At 36.4% G+C, this 20,998-nt stretch overlaps 1 pseudogene; it reads right to left on the bottom strand.

The window, feature by feature from the left end:
* Positions 1 to 9,494: 9,494 nt before the first annotated feature.
* Positions 9,495 to 20,743, bottom strand: LOC121238431 (annotated as a pseudogene).
* Between the last annotated feature and the right edge of the window lie 255 nt (positions 20,744 to 20,998).

Here is a 20,998-nt window from a genome sequence, read left to right as displayed (position 1 = left end):
TTAGATCCGCAAACATGTCGCATGCCTACAAATCTAGAACTTTCAGAGGTTGGTCCCGGTGGCCTCTATTGCTGAGCGAGAGCGAGGTGTTGTGGTAGGCTCCCCTCCAAGTCAGAAATGGCTAAACGTTGATGGTGAAGGGAGTAGTTCCGAGTCGCCACAAAAGTTTGTGTAGAGGATTGGGGCCCGATCGGAGGCAGCCTCCGGTGTACGTGTGGGAGGCTGAACTCTAATTTGTACTAGGTGTAACAGAGCCCACGAGGGCGAGTGTCATCAGGGTAGGAACCAATGCTTTGAGTGCAGTCAAACGGGGCACTCTGCGCGTGAGTGCCCTAATCGGACCCAAGGGAATTGAGGTGGTCATCTCGATGGTAGAAGTAATCAGAGGCAAGTAGTCCAGGCTCGGGTGTACGTGGTGACTCTTGGTAGTGCTAGCGACAAGGTTCCAAAGACTCAAGACACTGGAGTTATGGTAGGTATGGGTCTAATCTGATCTTTCATAATGGATGCCTTGTGTGGTTTATTATCGGGTTTTGGAAAAGTTGTGCAAGCGGTACCCATATTCACTGGATGTTGGTGGTCATGAGATTTTCTTAAGCGTGTTCGGGGTTGTATCTTGTAACTGCCTTAGCGTTAATGTTTTACCTTGCCAATTTCGAGGATAAAATTTTATTTAAGGGGGAGGATGTGATATCCCGTATTTTAGTGTATTTTAATTTTAGGATTATTTTTAAATAATTTAAATATTGGTTCTCTTACTTTAAATTTATCGGATTTCTCGTTGGATTTATTTTATGATTTTTAAGTTGTGAAATTTACTATGATGTGCTTTCTTGGTATTAATTATTGTTTTGCATTTAAATTGCATTTAAATTGTTCTTTACTTTAAATTAGTTTAATGTTGGACTTTAAAATTATTGTATTGCTGGATTTGTTTTATTATTTTACTTTAATTGGTCACTGTGTTTAAATTATTTTATTCAACTTACTGTTTTGAAATTCTTTTCGTGAGATTATTTTTGTGATCGAAGTTGTGAGGATTGAACTTCATTTCTTTCCCTCAGTATTTCTTTTCCCCTCTTTTTTCTTTCCTTCTCCACTTTTCTTTCTCTCCTTATTTTCCTCTGCTTCTTTCCTCCTGTGCGCGACACCCCCTCCCCTTCCCCGTTCGTTTTCTTCATCCGCTCCAGTGTGTCATCGTACGCCAGTGTAGCCAACACCGCCCCTCCCAATCTCTTCCCCTCCGGCTAGTGACCATCCCCCTCCATTTTCAGCCCAACCCATGCCGCCGTCAGCCACCACCCATGCCGCCATCGCGACACCATTGGCCACCATCTATTCACCACACACCCATCGACCCTCCAGCCACCCAAACCATCCTTCCTCAGCTCCGATCCCCCACTTGTGAAGTCCATCCATTGCATTTTTCGATTTGTGCTTTTTGGCTTTCAACCGTCGCCCACGCCACCACCCACGGCCAACCACCACCACCAGTAGCTTCACCATCACCTCTAAACCCTTCTGTAGCCCTCCTGAGTTTTCGTTTGTCCCCATTCAAAAATTGAATTTTTGAGACCCACAGCCATAGTCCAAATACACTGTTACATTGTTGTGCCACCACTTCTAGCACCTCCTCGATCATTCAAAAATTATATTTTAGCACTGAATGTAATTTTTCAAAGAATTTCTTGAGATTTAAATATATTTTTATGCACTAACAAATCTTCTGCAGTCTGGTTGGTTGTGCCGAACATTGAGTCCGAGGAGTATCAGGGTCGGTTGGATGTAAGGATGGGTTGTTTATTTAATTGAATTATGCGTGCGTGCATTTATGTTGGGTTTGGCATCTTGGCATTTATTGCATCATTTCATGCATGCTCATGTGTTGTGAATGAAAACTGAGTTTTTATGTGAAATGATTTTGGGTATGGTTTGAAAGGAATGGATTGAACGGTTTAAGAGAGGAAAAATGAACTGTATAGATGGTGGTAAGCAAGGATTCTGCATGCGGTAGGGATGGTGGTAAGTAGGGATAGAGGTAGAGTCCCGCCTGTGATTCCCGCCTACAGTGCTCTAATAGGTACTTGTTGTGTGAAAAGGAACCATAGGGATGGTGGTAGAGTCCCGCCTGTGATTCCATATGACGGAACCATACGTTGAAACACCACAGTGAGATTATGAAATCTCAGCAAGTAAGCAACGAAACAACATTCAAGAGATTAAAACAACCAACATATCCACAGCCACACAGTAAAACATACAGGAACAAATCCACCCCTTTTCTAATAAGACACATTATAATCACACACGCCAAAAACCCCATTAGCACAACCATAACCATTTATTTTAGTGTACACCAAGGTCTCCCTTCGAGGCCATCCCTATATCCTGACTCTCTTCGCCACACCAAAGGTAACGACTGTGCGTATGACTACATAACGAGCAATGCCCAACTCTGCACCCGGCGCGTACCATGACCAAGCATTCTCTAACCCCCTCCAGCGAGGGGCCACAGAGTCGGCACGAGCGTTTTTGTCTTGTCTGAGCTCGTTGTCGCCCGACAACAACACAAGGGAAATCACATCAGTTTATTACACTCCCGAGTGACCAACGAAACTCCACCGAGATCATCTTTCATCTCCGCTTGGGATCATGATATGCACACACCCACAAAATTTTACCAAGACACGAAAACCCAATTTTCAAGTCATGCCACATGACAAAACATAACACAGTTAAATAATCAAGACATATATTAAGAAATGTATGCAAATGCATGACAAACAGATATTAGATGATATGGCAGAACACTCATCATACAACATAGCATCATATAGTATCATAGCAATCTCGAGTTCATAGTTACACAAACCAAGTACACGTGTAATCCCAATCTCCATTTCCAGGCCATGGCCCAACTCTAATCACTACTACATATCAAGCCCAACACTTCATCGGGCCTAAGGCCCATCTCAACCCAACTAAACTGCAGAAAAGTGTTAGCGATAAAAAAAAAATTCTAATCCCAAAGCAATCACATTGGAAGATTACTTACAGTGTGGGCAGGCAAATTTCTGGATAATCGAACACAGCGTCGGTCTACGGTGTCATGCGATTGGACAAGTGCGCGCGCCGCAACGAGGTGGCACCAAAAGCAACGAAGCATCAGAGGTGCATGGCTGTAGTGGCGAATCTTGAGGACTACCAATGGGTTTCTCACGAGAGGGATGGTGGATCTGGGGCGATGGTGAGTGGAGGACAAGGTTGCTGCGGCGGGGCAAAACTCTAACAGAGAGATTTAGGCTTAGCTTGGGTGGATCTGAGAGGCTAAGTGCTTGGTTGGGTTTACGTGGGTCTGGAGGGCTCACGGTGGTCCTTTGGTGGCAGTGTTGGGCGGAGCACAGCAGCGCCATGGGCTTCCAGGGGCTGGAACATGGGCTTCGAACTGGGGAAAGGGAGAAGGAGGCTCGGTTGGGCTAGTCGATTGCTAGTGGAGGAAGGCATGGCCAAGGGGTGAAGGTTCGACGTGCTTGTGGGCAGCGACGCGTGCTAGAGGTGGTGGGTCTGGGCTGAGATAGAGACAACCCGTGAGAGGGAGGTGCTACCCGGGGAGAAATGAGAAAGAGGAAGGCTTCAGTGGCTGGGGGAAGGGAGAAGGCCGGCGAGGGAAGCTGGTGAAGTTGTCGGCGTAGGCTGGCTGCAGTGGCGCTGGGTTGCGCAGGATGTTAAATATTTTAACATGAATATTAATAATTAGATCTTTATTTTCTATGATATACAATAATAAAACAATGGTAATTAAACACGTACCTTTATGCATCTGTTTGATGAAGAATTTGATCTGACTATGAGAGAAGAATCACCCTAGCAACTTAGCCTCACAAGTATCTCCTGATGGCTAGAGGCACTCTGATGTAGTAGGTGAGAACCCTTTAACCCCTCAGTGCTATTTATAGACTTCTGACTATCAAGAAATCTAAGACTTTGTGCTTGACTATGATTTGAGATATAGAGTTAATCTTATCTCTTAGGAGTTTTCTTATCCCATTATAACTCATCTATTAACTGATAAATTTTGAACTATTCCAAACTCTATCAAGATGGGTGTATGGGACATTGAGTTTAAATAAAACTCTTACATTCTCCCACTTGCCCCATACGCCCATAAAATAAAATTTTCCGTTCATCGGTTTATCATAGGAAATTAATCATACTGCGCAAATTCATTTCCTGAAACTTTCATAGCTTAAAATACATTTCATGAGTTCCGTAATATCAATGTCAAAGTAGCTACCAATGCGAGTCATGACGGTCCTTTATTATATGATCAACAAATTCCCTTCCATGTACCACAACACCAGTAACTTAATTTAACACGATCTTTAATTGGGATAATTAAGGCAAATACCGTAATACCTTGGGTTCCAATTCATGTCTATCGTAGACATTATCTTGCCATCATTTATCCATACCATTCAATGTACATATAAAGTGGAAAGACAAAAAAACAGAAACAACCATAATAGATATCTTTTAATTTCTAGTAATAAAATACTCAGCATATCAGTGATCTCTTTAACCTGTTCACATCATGGGTATAAGCATATGACCCATCTTTTCAACATGTCCTTTAAAATATAATCATTAACACACTATTGTTATGGACATATTTGTTTCTGTACTTTATCCTTAACGGCTTGGCTATAAGTCGACAATTCTAAATTCTAAGATAAATTTCCTCAATCAGATACCATATATTGTGGCCTTAAAGCATACCACAAACTCAATCCCTATTGCATATGAAGCAGTAAGATATTTGCCTCATACTTTTTCATAAAATAACTCTACTAAATAGAAAAATACATAATCATAACTGTATTTTTCATCATTAGAGTAATCCCACAAAAAAGGGTCTGAATATCCAGTTACGTTAAGAGTATCAGTTCTTCTTAAAGCAACAATATAATCTTTAATTTCTTGCAAATAACATTGCACTCTTTTCACAACTTTTGGGTCAAATTAGGTTAGTTTGGCAACAACCAAGAATGTCAACTGAAAAATTGACATTCAACTTTATATGGTTTATGCAATCATTAGATTTATTATAACAATCATATACAAAATTTTCTTAACAACCTAATCATTTTGTGGACACTATAAAATACTGAGTATGTCACATTTTATTTTTAAAGCATCTATTGAACAATAGTTCTTCATGTAAAATCTTTCAAAACTCTATACAACTATACTCAGACAATCCTAATAGTCATCATCTTGGTATTAAAATTCAATCTTAATTACGAATGATGTCACATTCATGAATTCTATTTTTAAAGTTCTTTAGAGACATAACTTTACTGTCATACAACAAGCCACAATTCATAGTTGCCAAACGTCATATACATGCATGACCATAAATATAAATATACTCCCACTGACTTACGGATATATACATTAGCAATATTTTTCTTAATTCCAAAACAATATTGGTATTATCAAATTTCAGATACCAGTTTTTCAAAAAATCTGTTACCTTTCTAAGTAATCATTTTATTCGTTTCTTATAGACTTCATACTTGCATTTTACAATTGTTTTCACATCCCTTTGATGTAATTCTAGAACATAATGAGCTACTAATGCAATAGTGATTCTTAATGAGTTCTTTCTGGTTTATTAGAAACTTCTTTCTAATCAATGCTCATTTCTGAGTAAAATCCTCAATTACAAGTCTGACTCTATATGGTTCAACATTACCTTTAAAGTCAGGGTTTTGTCTCCAACACCCATTTACATTCGACTTTTATACATTTTGGACAATTTAGACAAAATTATAGACTTTATATTGATTCATGGATTTCAATCACTCTTTTATGCATTGGTCTTTTATAAAATCACTTATTTCTATAACTTGTGAAAACATATGCGACCTTTCATTTATTTCTATGTCAAATTCAGATTTTTGAAAAATACACCACGCAATCAAACTAAAAATCAAATCAAGAAGATCATATGAAGTTGCCTTTTGTCATGTCTCCATGGCCAATTCTTCAATGGTGTTTCTCTAATGAGGTAGATGATCATTTGCTTGTTGTTCCATGTTATCATTAAGATAATCATAAAATGAACTATAAGCATTTTCGAAGTACAAGAATGCACTTCACAACAATCACATCTCTAGTTTTTATACTCTCACTGATTTTGTCAACCATAAGGAATCTGACTTTTCATTTGGATTGTAAGGCCTTACTTTAGATTGACTATTCATACATGTATAAGCCTTAAATCAAGTATCCTATCACTCCACAACTCAAAATAAGTTTTTGAGACTACTTACTAGGAACAAAATTTAATATATATACTATTGTCTTTAATAATTTAACTTCATATCTTTTCAAGAAATTAACAAAATAAGTCAAGGTTATGACCTAACTCATAATATTTTTCCTGGCACTCACTACTTCAATCCAATTCGATGAATTTCACATTTCTGCCTAGCTGCATTTCCTCCCCATGAGAAGTACCTCAAGAATTACTAATGGCTTGAGACTTCTCATGTAGTAGATAGATACATCCATACCATGAAAATCATCTATGAAAGTAATGAAATATTTATATCTATCAAACATTATAGAAAAAAAATTTACATGCGTCTATATGCATTATCATTAGAAACTCTCTATTCCTCGTATCATATTTTCTTGATACATTTGATTTATTTTTTCCTTTTATACAAATCAATACACATCCTGAGATTAGAAAATCTAAATGCGAAAAATATTTTATTTACCAATCTCTATAATTTTTCTTGAAAATATTTTCCAAACTTTTATGTCACAAATTATGTTTCAAATTTTATGCCACAAATTGTAAAAAAAAAATTCATAAATCATTTTTCATTTGGTTCCAATACATGCCTCAAGTGTGAAAATGAAAAACTTTTAACAAAAACACTAGAAGGCATGATAAATACAAATTTTATTCAAACAAAAATTGGAACAAACATAAATGACATTTTGAAGCAATTTAAAAAATTTGAACATTTGTGCTCAAGTCCAAAACCTAAAATAAGTATCAACATTTATAGAATTTGATTTGAAACTTATACAGAAAAACAGTTTACTCTTCCCTTCGAATCATGTCTCATACTTACGGTACTTCATGTGTCATTATTTCTTTCAAACTTCAATTGACACAATTCTTATATTTTCATCACCATCATTCCCCTCCTTTCCCGTAAGAAACAAATGATTTTTCATACAAATTAGCAAAATAAATTTGTATCTAGCTAACAATCATGCTATCAACTTTTTCATATTTCATTACTTTAATGAAATAATAATGCCTCTGAAGTAAACCATTATGTACAAAACTAAGAAATTCTTATAGTTTGATATCTAGTAATTAATCCAATATTCTTAAAATGTTGTACTTTTTTTACCCTTATCACTATTCTCAATAATAATTAATGTAAAGACTTAAAATTGATAAACAAGGGTCTACAACTCTTAGTGTAAATTTGAAATGCTCATGTTTTTCTATACTAGGGTCAATTCTGTACAGAAAATCTTGTAAAAATATTTGTATACTTATTGCGAGAAAAGTATTTTAATCACATTAATGCTTTGAGTTCGATACTCAAAAACAATAATCAGAATTTAATCAATTATGGATAAACTAGCAGTGTCATCAAGACCCTCCTTTGGGAGTAGATCTTGATACATAAAGTGTTCTCACTAGTATTAAATTCTGCGGATAAACTAGTTGTATTATCAGAATTCTCCTTTGGGAGTAAACTCTAACATACAAAGTGTTCCCTCCAACTTTAAATTATATGGATGAACTAGCTGTATCACCAGAATTCTTCTCTGGGAGTAAACTCCGACATACAAAGTGTTCCCTCCAACTTTAAATTATATAGATGAACTAGCTATATCACCAGAATTCTCCTTTGGGAGTAAACTTTGGGATACAAATTGTTCAACCCAACTTTTACTTTAATGGATGAACTTGTAGTGTCATCAAGACCCTCATTTGGAAGTAGATCTTGACACTCAAATTATTCACTCCAACTTTATCCATCTTATTATAGAGTTTAATGAATTTTCACCAAAATTAATAAAATCTTATACCTTTGGGCAACCAATCTTTTCTTTAATTTTGATGTAAATCATCTGCCCCATATTAGATTAACAAATATACATGGCATAATAATGAGAGCCAAAATAAACAATTTATATATGTATTTAATAATAATAACATGTACATAAGATTAATACATGTATTTAACAATAATAACATGAATATGACATTTAATAAAATTTAATATATGTATTTAACAATAATAACATGCATAAAATCTAATTTGATATCCATGTATATACCAATAATAACATGTATAGAAAATTTAATAAAATTTAATGCATGTCTTTAACAATAATAACATGCATAAAATTTAATTTAATACATGTATGTACCAATAATAACATGTATAGAGAATTTAATAAAATTTACTACATGCATTATATAAAATAAAATAAAATTTCAGATTTTTTTTAATAAACAAATAATATTATAATATAATCTAATCTAATCGGTCTGGGTCTGGACTGGACCGGACCAGTCTAGTACACTAGGCTAAGACCTGGTTCAATTCATTGGTCAAACATAGGTTGACTTGGGTTGGGCCTACTGTTCAGGCCCGATACCTTCCCCTTCTTCTTTTTTTTTTTTTTATTGTTATTATTACCGGGCTAGGCCACAATAGTGGCCCATTTATTTTCTCTTGGACTGGTCCAAGGCCACGGCCCAAACACTTTACAAGTCAAAAGAAACCTTCTTCTTCTTCCTTAAAACATTGCAACGCCACACCATTCTTCTATAGCCTTTAGTTGCTACGGCTGCGAGTGTTGCCAGCAAGGAGGCAATGGGGCAAGGTGTCTCCATCCTCCTTTTGCCACCGACTGCTAACTCACTTTTTCCTCCTTTTTGTTTTTCACCAGAATACCGCCGTGCGCCACGGCCAGTGGGTTTTAGAGCCCTCTGCCGCTATCTCATAGGCATCGCGAAGGAGGTTCCAAACACCGACAACCCTTAGCCCCAACGAGATACATAATCCGACTAGGGCATTGCCCATTTGTGACTACACAATTCCTTTGCGCCGCCCCTATACGCAGCGAGAGGTGGTGGTCGGTGTACAGGGTGAAGAAAACGGGAGAGAGAGAGAGGGGCCTGAGGGGGGGGGCGCTGGGTGATACAAAGGGGTTCCTATTTAACTCTAGTAGCGCAAAACGGCGCCGTTTAAGGAGGAGGGGGATGGGCTTCCTCACACCCACGGGCTGGGCCTGATTCCTACATCCTTTTCAGCCCAAAAACTTAGTACACAACACACAAACCCCTATCCTAACCCACTACACAAAAGGCCCAAACCAAAAATATAAATAAGATAAAATACAATAAAATAGAAATAACCACAATAATATAATATAAAATAAAATAATACAAACAATAATAGTACTAATAAATAAATTAAAGCACACTAATATTGGGGTCTCACACATATGGTTCACCCCATAATATTATTTTTCGAAATATAACAACGCACAAAAGCTCTTTATAACCTATATATGAAACTGCACCCTAATATGTGCATTTTCCATTTCAAATGGAAATGCTGTAGGGAACTCCCTTTCCCGTCACTCCAGGTTCGGAAAAGGGTTTCAAAAGCTCATATGGCACAACCCCAGCCCCGTTTCTGTTCCTCAAGTCCCTGTTGGCATTGCTCTCATCAATAATCCCTTCAATCTGCTTCAACCTCCCATTAAATCGCTCAAAGGCAGCATTTATATGTGGATTCTCAGCCCATGCCGGCTCTATTGCCTCCCCTAGATACTCTTCATCTGGAGAATGATGTGACAGTAGGTCCAAAACAGCCATGACTTTTGTTGCTTGAATTTGTGAAGGGAAGCATTGTAAGAGTGCACCTTCAGGCTTTCTCAAGAAGTTGGTCCAAAATTCTTCAGAAGCTTCTTCAGAGGGCATATTGATTCTAGCAATGGTAGGCCGATTAGGGAAATAACCAGCATAGATGTATTGTCCAAAGTTCACGGCTGCATGGTGACCAGAAGTCACCCATACGATTGTTGTGATGATTTGTATGAGGTCTTCTCGGGTTTTGAGGACCGGCCACCATGACTCATCCTTTTTGTCACCATGGCCAACTGTTCGGACTTCTGTCCACCATTCTTGTAGCTCTTGATCTGATTCTATGTCTCTTGGGTTAGGATAATAGTGCTTGACATAGTCGCTAACCCACTCTTTGATGGTGTCCCAAACGAGAAGGCCATCATTAGCAAAGGGGTAGTCCTTAATTGTTAGCTTTAGTCCATGTGGAGCAGTTGAATCCACAACAGCAAGTCCCCTAGCAAGTAGCAAGGTCAAGAATTTCGTAAGTATATTTGGAGATAGATCGTATCGGATATCAAGTTAATTAAATTTTCCAATACATGGTATTCCTTTTGATTACTTTTATTAAACTTTAATAAGGAAAGGTTAATCATCAATCACCTATTAATTAAATCAGCTGGTAGTGCCTCGAGGTTGAACTGCCATTGCTGGTCATAAGCGACAGAGCTAAGCTCCAACGAATACTTTCCAGGTGAGAATGAGCTCTCAATAATCCCTCCTGCATTGATGAGTGCTGCTCGAGCGCGAGCATTAATCGCCATAGTGTGCCAAAAATGAGGGAGCAATAGTCTGTAGATTGGGTGCATCGCACTAAGTTGTCTATTTGTTGCAATTATGTAAGGTTCTGTGCAACAATGAGTTCTTAGCCTAAAATTCAGCAGATAAAAGAATAAAACATGTCAGTAGTTTATTTGTATAAGTGCATTGTTTTTCCTATTTTATAGCACCATTTGTTGAACAGAATTCACTCCAAAATATATATTTTTATCAGCTTGATCCAAATTAACTGATCTTTTAGTGCATGGATAGAACAAGTATGGCATATTTCCATACAAGCTTGGGTTGGGTTAGGTGGAAAATATACCAATGACTAACAAGTTGGTGATAACCGGAGTCATGGGCTAGGACATGAGCTTTGGCAAACCTCCACATCCAGACACCTGTAGCATCCCAACTGGGTGTGAAAACTTCTCTCCATTGTGGCTTTCCATCCATCGGTGGCTGAGTTAGCTCAATGGCCAATGGCCTTAACGTGCCCTCAGAGGTAAGAAAGAAGAGCGTTCGTGATCCATACAAAGTTGTGCCTTTAAGTTCTCTTACTTTGCTCACATAGGGTAAAAATAGATCATGGTAGTCTAGAATGTACAACTTCTTCTCATTTATGGCCTGCATGATTCATGTATATAATTACAACTAACACGATATTTATATTTGAATGATAGATAATTATAAGAATTAAGGGGTCATGATTTTGACGACCATATATCATGTGACGCTCCGACTCTCACGTACAAAAAAATAAGGGAATCGTGACGTCAGGATGGTGACAACACGGTCACACATCCCAACGAAGTGCCAGTGTGTGTACATGCAACAGTGTACAAATAAAATAACGTAGCGGATAGTCAAATAAGTACCAGAATTTAAATACAAATATTTAACACAATTTATCTTTAAAAAAATTATACAGTCATCCCAAATATAATACAAAAGGTAAATACATAAATTGATAAAAACACATAACTCACTAAACAGGAGCAATCCCAGATCACTCCTCCAACGGAGCCAAGCTAAGGCTCGTCATCATCATCTGCATCAAAATCTGCGATACCATAAAATGGTACCACAGGTAAGTATAAACCAAACAACTCTCGGGATAAAAATACATTAATGCAACCAACAATATAGCAAAATACATTTAGCCATAAAATATCATTTTTTCCCAGAAAAATGATTATTTCCAACACACGCCAAAAATCCCATTTTGGCCCAAAATAACCGTAAAACATTTTCTCCTAAAATGATTCACACAAACAATCCATTTATCGGACACTGTAGGCGGGAATCGCAGGCGGGACTCTACCACCGTCCCTGCTTACCACCATCCCTACCCCGTGCACCGTAGGCGGGAATCACAGGCGGGACACAACCACCATCCCTGCTTACCACCATCCCTATCGCGTGCACCGTAGGCGGGAATCGCAGGCGGGACTCTACCACCATCCCTGCTTACCACCATCCCTACAGTTCCTTTACACACAATGAATACTTAACAGAGCACTGTAGGCGGGAATCACAGGCGGGACACAACCACCATCCCTGCTTACCACCATCCCTACAGTCTTTTTTCCTTTTACTCATATGAAAATCCAATTTCCAATAAACACATGAACATGTATGCAATCATGCGAAAACCCAGTTTTCTTTACAAACATGATCATGCATGCAATATGCGATGTACGTGAACAAGTCATAACCAACAACCAACAACCACAATTCATAATGCAAACAAACACACAACTCCTTCCACAATCCATCCGACCCCCGAAACTCCTCGGACTCAGTCCGGCAATACAAACCAATTCACAGATAATATGTGTTAGTGCAAAAATATATTTAAATCACGAAAGTTCTTTAAGGAAAATACTTACAGTGCAATATAATAATTTCCGGAGGATCACGAAGCTGCAAGTGGTGATGTCTGAGCAACACCACAGTGTAAAATACACTGTGGCCGTGGGTCACAGATACCCACTTTTCAACGAGGACAAACGAAGACCCAAAAATGGTAGGGTAGGGCCAAGAGAGGTCGGTGAAGCCAATGGTGGCGGTGGTTTGCCGTGGGTGGCGGCGAAATGGGCGGTAGAAGACCAAAATGCCCAAATCAGAAATGTAGTTGGTGGAGCTTCACCGGTGACGGATCGGAGGTGGGGTTGGGTCCAATGGGTTGCCAAGAGGTCGGGGATGAAGTGGTAGGAAAATGGTGGCCAATGGCGGTGCGACGGCGGCGCAACGGCGGAAAGAGTGCCGCGGCTTCGAAGAGCTACTGGTGGTTAACGGCGGCACGGATGGAGGTGAGGTTGGTGGGGTGAGGTCGCCGGCGGCTGGGGAAGCTAGCGGGCTGGGCGGTGAAGGCCACCGCCGGCTCACGGCGGCGCTGGCGTGAAGGTGGCCCGCGGCTTCGTGGGGGGCGTGTGGGCTACCGGCGGCGAGGTAGGGGCTGAGATTTGGGAGGTGAGGTCGCCGGAGGGAGGGGGAGCTGGTCGGCTGGGCGGTGTCGCGCACGGCGGCGCGACGGTGGCGTGCTGGGGGAGAGGAAGAACGGACGGAGAGAGAGGGAGAGAGAGGGAGCTGCGCGCGGAGGAAAAAAAATAAAGAAGAAAAAGAAAAGAAAGAAAAGAAAAGGAAGGAAAGAAAAATGGAGGGAAAAGAAATGAGGTCCAATCCTCATAACTTGGGTCACAAAAATGATCCAACGGAGATGATTTTAAAACCACAAGTTAAATAAAATAATTTAAACGTAATGGTAAAGTCAAATTGAAATAATTAAATCCCACGGTAATTAATTTAAATATTAAAAGCAATTTAAATGCATAACAATAAATAAATATTTGGAAAGCACATAAAAATAATTTTCACCAAATTAAAATCATAGAAATAAACTTACTAAAAATCCAACCAATTTTAAAATAAGAGGATAAATTTTTGAACAATCAAAAATAATCCTTCAATAAAAATACACTGAAATACGGGGTGTTACATATCATGTGCAAGTTATGTCTATGTTCTGGTGTTAATTACCTCCTTGACAGAACAAAAGCCTTTGATTTCTCGTTCAATCAATTCTGTAGTGATTGCTGATTCTTGAGGGCCATAGATCTTTGGGTCAAGCTTACTCTTCAAGGGCCATTCCTAAATCATGATTTTCATACAAGTTTAGTATACATAAATAAGATCCGTACACAGTACTTGTATCTAATTAATTGGGACTAAGAGAATTAACTCCATACTACATACTTGTGCGCGCATCACATGTTTAATCATAAATAATTCTATTAAGCGATAGACGTAATAGATGATATATATATCATCCTGTTAAACTATTTCTTTATTTACTTTCAAATATAATGCTAAAATGTACACATTGTAAATGTGTGCATATGTTTATATCTATTATATAGAAAATATATAATATTATACAACATCTTCCTCCCTTACCCTAATTTACTGATATGGTATTATCCATTAATTAGTCTTAATTTGATTTAGTTTTTTATAAACAATATTTGATCTAATTGTTGATAAATAATGTCATGATACCATAGTGAGATGAAAGTAGGACAAGCATTCTATAAAATCTAGCATAACTCGTATGTGTTAAAAGCTTTAATGATTTTCTTAGAAAGAGTTGTCTCAATTCTTATTTATTCAAGATCTTTCATTGTAAATGACTGCAATTCATACCGTGACCAACCGTATGCTACACGGGTTGAGACCTGCAAGAGTCTGCCTGCCAAATTCCTCATCCCTTAACCAAAAGAACTTGTCTCCTGCACGTGCCAAAAAAAAAAACAATTTGAAGAAAGATTGCATAGGATGAAAGGATCAAACATAAGTTTTATGAGTCAGTTTTCTCACTATCCATTGTTTCTGGGGTCTCAAACCGCAACATATCTTGGGCTTGACTAATATACTTGAGAATCCAGTCCGGCAGGGTGGAGTGGGCAAGCGAGCTTAGCAATCCTTTGTTTACCCCTTGTTTGAAAAGTGAATCTATGGCCGTGAAGTAAGGGAACGTCCCTAAATCACTGTCATTGACTGTGTCATTGTCTGCGGTCTGTAGGGATGGTAGAAATGCATGCAAAGCAGAGTATAATGCCTTTTTGGAGAATATTAGCTCCTTTACTTCCGAGAAGCTTTCATCCCTTGGAACATAGACGGTGCTACTAATTCTTTTCTCCGATAATGGATCTGGCAAAAATTAAGCACTTGTTCATAGGAGAAAAAAAAGAATGAAGTTGCATATTAAAAATGAATGAAAAGCTATATATATTTACTGTGATTATATTTATTACTCAAAATTTGTTATTTGTTATTTTAAATTTATCATCTTAAATCATATTTATTGAGGCGACAAATTTATATTTAACTTTCTATTATTGTTCTGTTAGGTTATATTTTACTTTATATACCTTCTAGTAAACCTTAGGATCACGGAAAGTCTTGGAGATCACATATCATGCTCGAGATGAAAAAAAAACCTATTAACATTGTCATGATATTTTATTTATTTCTTTATCATTCTATTTTATTATATTTTTTTAATACCCAGCAAAATTAAATTGGAAAACCCTAGAGACATTTCATTTATACATTTTTAAAACATATTGAACTATGAGTCCCTTTACATCAATCCCATCAACCTTTATTTTTCTTCCCTATTATATCTTGAATTATTTTGAATGATCGTAAGGCAAAACAACAGCTGTGTAGAGGACCGTATATGAAAATTTTGAGTGATGTCCTTTTTATATTTAGAAATTAATTAAATAAATTTAACTTTTACACTATATTTTTTTAAAAATTAATAATTAAGATTTTGTACGCCTTAGCTTCTCAAATGAGACATTGTCAATCTAGGTACGTATTAAATCTAATTTTGCAAATCATTATTAGAAGCAATTATAATCATTATTGTCAATAAATTCTAAAAACAACTATATATCATGTATTTGAAAAACAAAGTGCGTTCCTATCTCTTCAAATGATTGTATGATCAAAACATTTCTATAAACTATATATTGAAAAGTAGATTTTACTATTTATATTTTTTATATTGTATATTAATTAAACTGATAATGACAAATAGAAAATGTACTCATAGAATGATAGCATGCAACATAATTAATACGTGGTGAGAAACAGTGAGACTATTTCAGAATCATGATGCTTCATGCAGTCCCAACACCAAACATCAAGAAAACCCAAACATATATATATATATATAGTATAATTATGAAAAAGAATTCTAAAAATAAAGATACCCAAACGCGAAGAAAAAGCTCATGCATGCTAATTTTTTTCCCTTTCTAATGAAAAGGACGATAAAAAAATCATGCTTTTGACTTAAAATGAGTATATGCTAATTAGAAATTAGAATTTAACCAATTGTGAGATTAAATACCAAAAAAAAAAAAAAAACCATACAAGAGAAAGATAGTTCAATAAAAGATAAGTGTTGCGAGATAAAAAGAGAGAAATATGAAAAATCAATTAAAGATATTGCAAATTACATAAGATGTATTAATTGAATACTTTTGAAATTATCTGGTTGAATGAATCAATAAGTCCTAACTGTGATTTCTTTCCCTTAGAAAGAATATTGAAAGATTTTATTTGGGGGTCTTAGGCAGCTCGCTAGCTAGTAGTAGACCAATCAAGCAAGTCACTATCGTTGAAAGATGTTAAAAGATCGATGCATATATGTAATTATATGCCTTCTCTTAAAATCAAACCATATATGCATACATTGGTTGTCACAGACCCACAACTGGATTGGAATCTTTCACCCATGTTAGTGTATGAGACGAAGCTTTCAGGAAGAGAAATATCGGAGAAGCACAAATTGAAAATAATACCTCTCCCAAAGATCAACATCGATCGGGCGAATATTATAAGAATATTAAGCATGCATGGCATGGCATGGACCATCAAAGAACAAAACAAGTCGGATACATCTTTTTCAGATGTGACTAAACAAATCAAAACTTAATTAATCCATAGCATAATTGATTGATCAAGATTACATCTTATGTCTATCTTACAAAATTATATATATATATATATATGTGTGTGTGTGTGTGTGTGTGTGTGTGTGTGTGTATGTATATATATCGTCTTTTCAGAATTACCCTTACGTGATCATCTCGCTAGATGTTTTTAAAAAACGGCCTTAATTTCTCATGTTCTATTTGAAAAACTATATAATTAAAAAACTAGGCCCCCTTAATTACACATAAATTAATCTTTACAAAATAATAGACAACTACGACCAAAAAATATATAAAAATAATTAATCATATAAGTCTTGTTACATCTAGAAACCATCTGTCAAATTATATATCCGACATATATACTTAATTAAATTACCAAAAACTGCAATTCTTGCATGCATACATATATTATGAATGTACGTACCAAATTCTATGAAATTCATGATCCGTATTTCACTTTTATCTTATTATAAGATGTCATTGTTCATCACCTTTTAATTTTTTTTCAAAAAATAATATATGATCCAAGAATGATGAAAAGTGTCAGATTTATAAAAAATAGGAAACTGCTACACCCACAGAAGATTTCTACCTCGGTAGAAATCTTCCACCGAAAAGCAAATGTTTTTTTTTTTTTTTTTTTGCTTTTTTCCAATCATTTTTTTAAACACTTTAAATAATTTTAAAAAATATAAAAAAAATCATAAATTCATTTAAAAACACTTCCTTAATCCCTAAGTAAAAAAAAATATTAAAAAATAAAATAAAATAAAATACAATTCGGTAGAAAATTTTTGTGAGAATAACATTTTCCTAAAAAATAAGATAGGAATGTGATGTATATCATTACTCACTCGTGTAATAATAATTGACCGGACATATATGCATACCATTGTCACTGCGAGGGCGTCCAGTTCTGCAACGCCTAGGATATGGATGTTGCTTTCCACCGAGTACCGGTCTTTTAAGATCATCACTACTATCGGGATCTCCAATATCGTTGTAAACGTCGTAATCGTAAACTCTCTCGTGGGTCTTTCGTTCTCCTTTCCCATTTCCTCTCAAAGTGATAAGCTCTTATTCTCTTAGCCTCCTCAGCCCTTCTGGTGTCTCTGATGGCAAGTATGACTGTAGATCCACATCCAACACATATACATTATACGATCATCATGATCCAAAAGGACAGAAGTTCCTATAAAAAAGCGCTCTAAAGAGAATATATATTATTATAAATTAAAATCGTAAGAATGGTTAATTTTGAAAGCTCTATGCATTGAAAACTATGATCATCTATGTGGGACCCACCACTTTAACAATACTTTTCAATAATTGATAGGACCCACCACTTATTTGAGATTTCGGTTTTAAAGTACTTATTGTTTTTGTTTATAGTGGTGATGTTATTTCATTTTATTGCCCTTGTATCTATTATTTTCCTCTGTCAGTGAGGACACTCAATAAAGTCTGGAGGCTCCACCCTTCTTTTATTAAGTGTGTGTATATATATATATATATATATATGATATGTTTTGTACGTATATGTGCATGCATGTTTAATTAATTTAATGTATATGGTAGTTAAATTAGGAACTAGAGATCATAATATTGAAGGAGCTGGCTGACCTTGTTTGTGAAGAAGACTCTCTTCTGAGGATAGGCATGCTTTGAGTGAACCCATGAATTACAGGTCAAATTGACGGGGCCATTAGGGAAGCCATTAAGGATAATATCCTTTAGATACATCTCTTGCGGTTCTCATTCTCCACAAAAATGGCCCCAACCTCTCCAAAATCTGCCGGAACTTCAAAACCTGACTGATATTTCAGCTCCCCTTCATCTTCATGAGTCCGGTGTGCGTACCCTTTGATTGTCTCCTTCTCTAATCCCGTCTCTTCAAAATTAACAAATATATTAATTATTATATTAATACTACAATTAACAGTAATATTAGTTTAATTTTTTAAAACAAAATTCAACCATTAATACTTTTAGATGCTTGCACTACTGCATGCACACCCCATCACATGTAGTACATACATACATATATACGTTAGATTCAAGTTGTAGGCCGGGACCATATATAGTCGATTTCAACTTGCATGGCACTTTTCTCCCTTTCATTTGCGCCTGACTGACATATATCATGTACAGTAATTGCACAAATTAACCTTAATTCCAATCACAATCATCTTTGCCTTTTGGCCAAGAGTCTAATGGTCTGATAGCATATAACATGATTCTCTAAATGAAAATTCTGAATTTGAAACTCCCCACCCCGGCCCCTTTGTTAAAAAAATAAAAAATAAAAAAGAACTTTGCCTTTCGCATCTCTCTCTCTCTCTCTCTATAGCTGCTAGCTAACAAGCTTCATTGTTTTCGTTTTAGAGTCTGATAAATACGTTACATTACATAATATGAAGATTTACGTCCTTTACATTACATAATTTTAGAGTCTAGCTGCTAGCTAGCTAGCTTGATTGATATACGTACTTTACATTACATAATTTGAAAATTTACGAGGTTGATTAATGCTTTATATATCTAGCTCGCCCTTATGAATATCTCTATTAACTTACATAGAAATAGGCATACAGTACTAGTACATGACTTACAATATTATTTAATCAGTATATACACAGTAGGTTTTTGCATGTCCCCCGATTCTGTTGGTTGAGGAAATCATGTCAAGAATACAATTAGAACCATATGTTGGAGATAATAGCTAAATCAAGATATATAATAATATTATAACCAGATAATATCAAATAAAAATTAAAATATAATAAAGTTTGAAGGCTATATTGATCTTTCTTATTTTGATTGGAATGCAAAAGTATAGAATGTCCCCTCTTAATTTAAACAATGAGGAAAAAACTGTTCCTAACCTAGCAAAATACAAAACACAAGAAGTTCTCATTTTCTTGCTTTCACAAATTTTTTTTATCAGAAATCTTTTAGTATTTGCTGCGAATATAACTCGTAGCAAAATGTTTGGATGTGACTTTTTCCGACGGTAAAAACTCTTCACAAATAGACCCATATTGCAACGAAAGCCATAAAAATCATTTGCGGCAAAACTATTTTGTGAGATATTTTTGCCCACAATTCACAACTATATATGAGGACCCACGAATAAAATTGGAGTGCGGCTATACATCAGCAGCACTCTCCTCACACCTCACATGATATTTTTTTTTTTTTAACTCAGCACATGAGGTGTGCTGAGACTATAGGCTGATGTAAATAATTTTACATACAGTTGGTTGGAAATGAGTTTTTCGCCCAGAAGTGTGGTCTTGTGCCACCAAAAATATTGGAAAATGCGGTATTAATATTACACGCAGAACCTGAAAAAATATGAGTTGAAAATCTATGGATAATGGATATATGCTTGAGAATAAATTATTGGGATGGTACCAAAGTTCCATTTGATCAAGAAGGAAAAGCATGTATAAATTGAACAACGAACCAACTATAAATTTGAAAAAAATAATAATAATAATTTCATAATTTATACATCACAATGGAGGGGAGGGTGGAAGCCACACAGTCATTCTTCAAATTAACGTTTAATATATAATAATTACATTCTTTGGGTGTAATTAATATCTTGAATTAATCATCATGAGTACTTACTAGCTAGGATCAAGCTGGGCGCTAACAAGCTCCAAGAGGAGTGTATCACCTGCATTAACAGTAAGTTTCACAGTTACAATGGCTTTAACAGAGGTAACCTTCTCGGTAGAGTCCGTTGCTACGGCTTTAACATTATTGCGAGGCACGGAGGCGATTCGAACATTTTTGTTTTTCTTGTGGAATGAGGGCATTGAAAGTATTGAAAGGGAAGTAACACTATTGCCATTTCCATGGAGGAATAATGGCTTGTGCAAAAGGAAGCTGGGGGTTTGGGTCGAGGAGGAGGAGGAGAACTGCGACCGGAGACATAGCTGTGGTTTCAACATTGTCTCCGCAACTTTGTGGGAGAGATATTTGGCTTGTGGTTACAGATGAAGCAAGCTGTTTATCAATGCTTCGTATATATAAGAGTTGGGGGCATTTAATTATTGCTGCAATAACGTTTAATTTTTACAGCATTGAATTGTTTCCACGTGAAAAGTAAGGGAAAATGAGCTGGAATATGTTTCTTCCTACGAGATTCTCTACTTGTATTATTGTAGTTAGAAAGAGAATAATTACATATATCTAATAAGCCGAGGTAGGGTGAAAATTCGGATCGGGAGATCACATTGTCAAATTAAAG

Source organism: Juglans microcarpa x Juglans regia, chromosome 7D (genome assembly GCF_004785595.1).
Source record: "Juglans microcarpa x Juglans regia isolate MS1-56 chromosome 7D, Jm3101_v1.0, whole genome shotgun sequence".
Classification (NCBI taxonomy): domain Eukaryota; kingdom Viridiplantae; phylum Streptophyta; class Magnoliopsida; order Fagales; family Juglandaceae; genus Juglans; species Juglans microcarpa x Juglans regia.
Note: the sequence above shows the minus strand (reverse complement) of the source record. Positions and strands in the feature narration are given on the sequence as shown.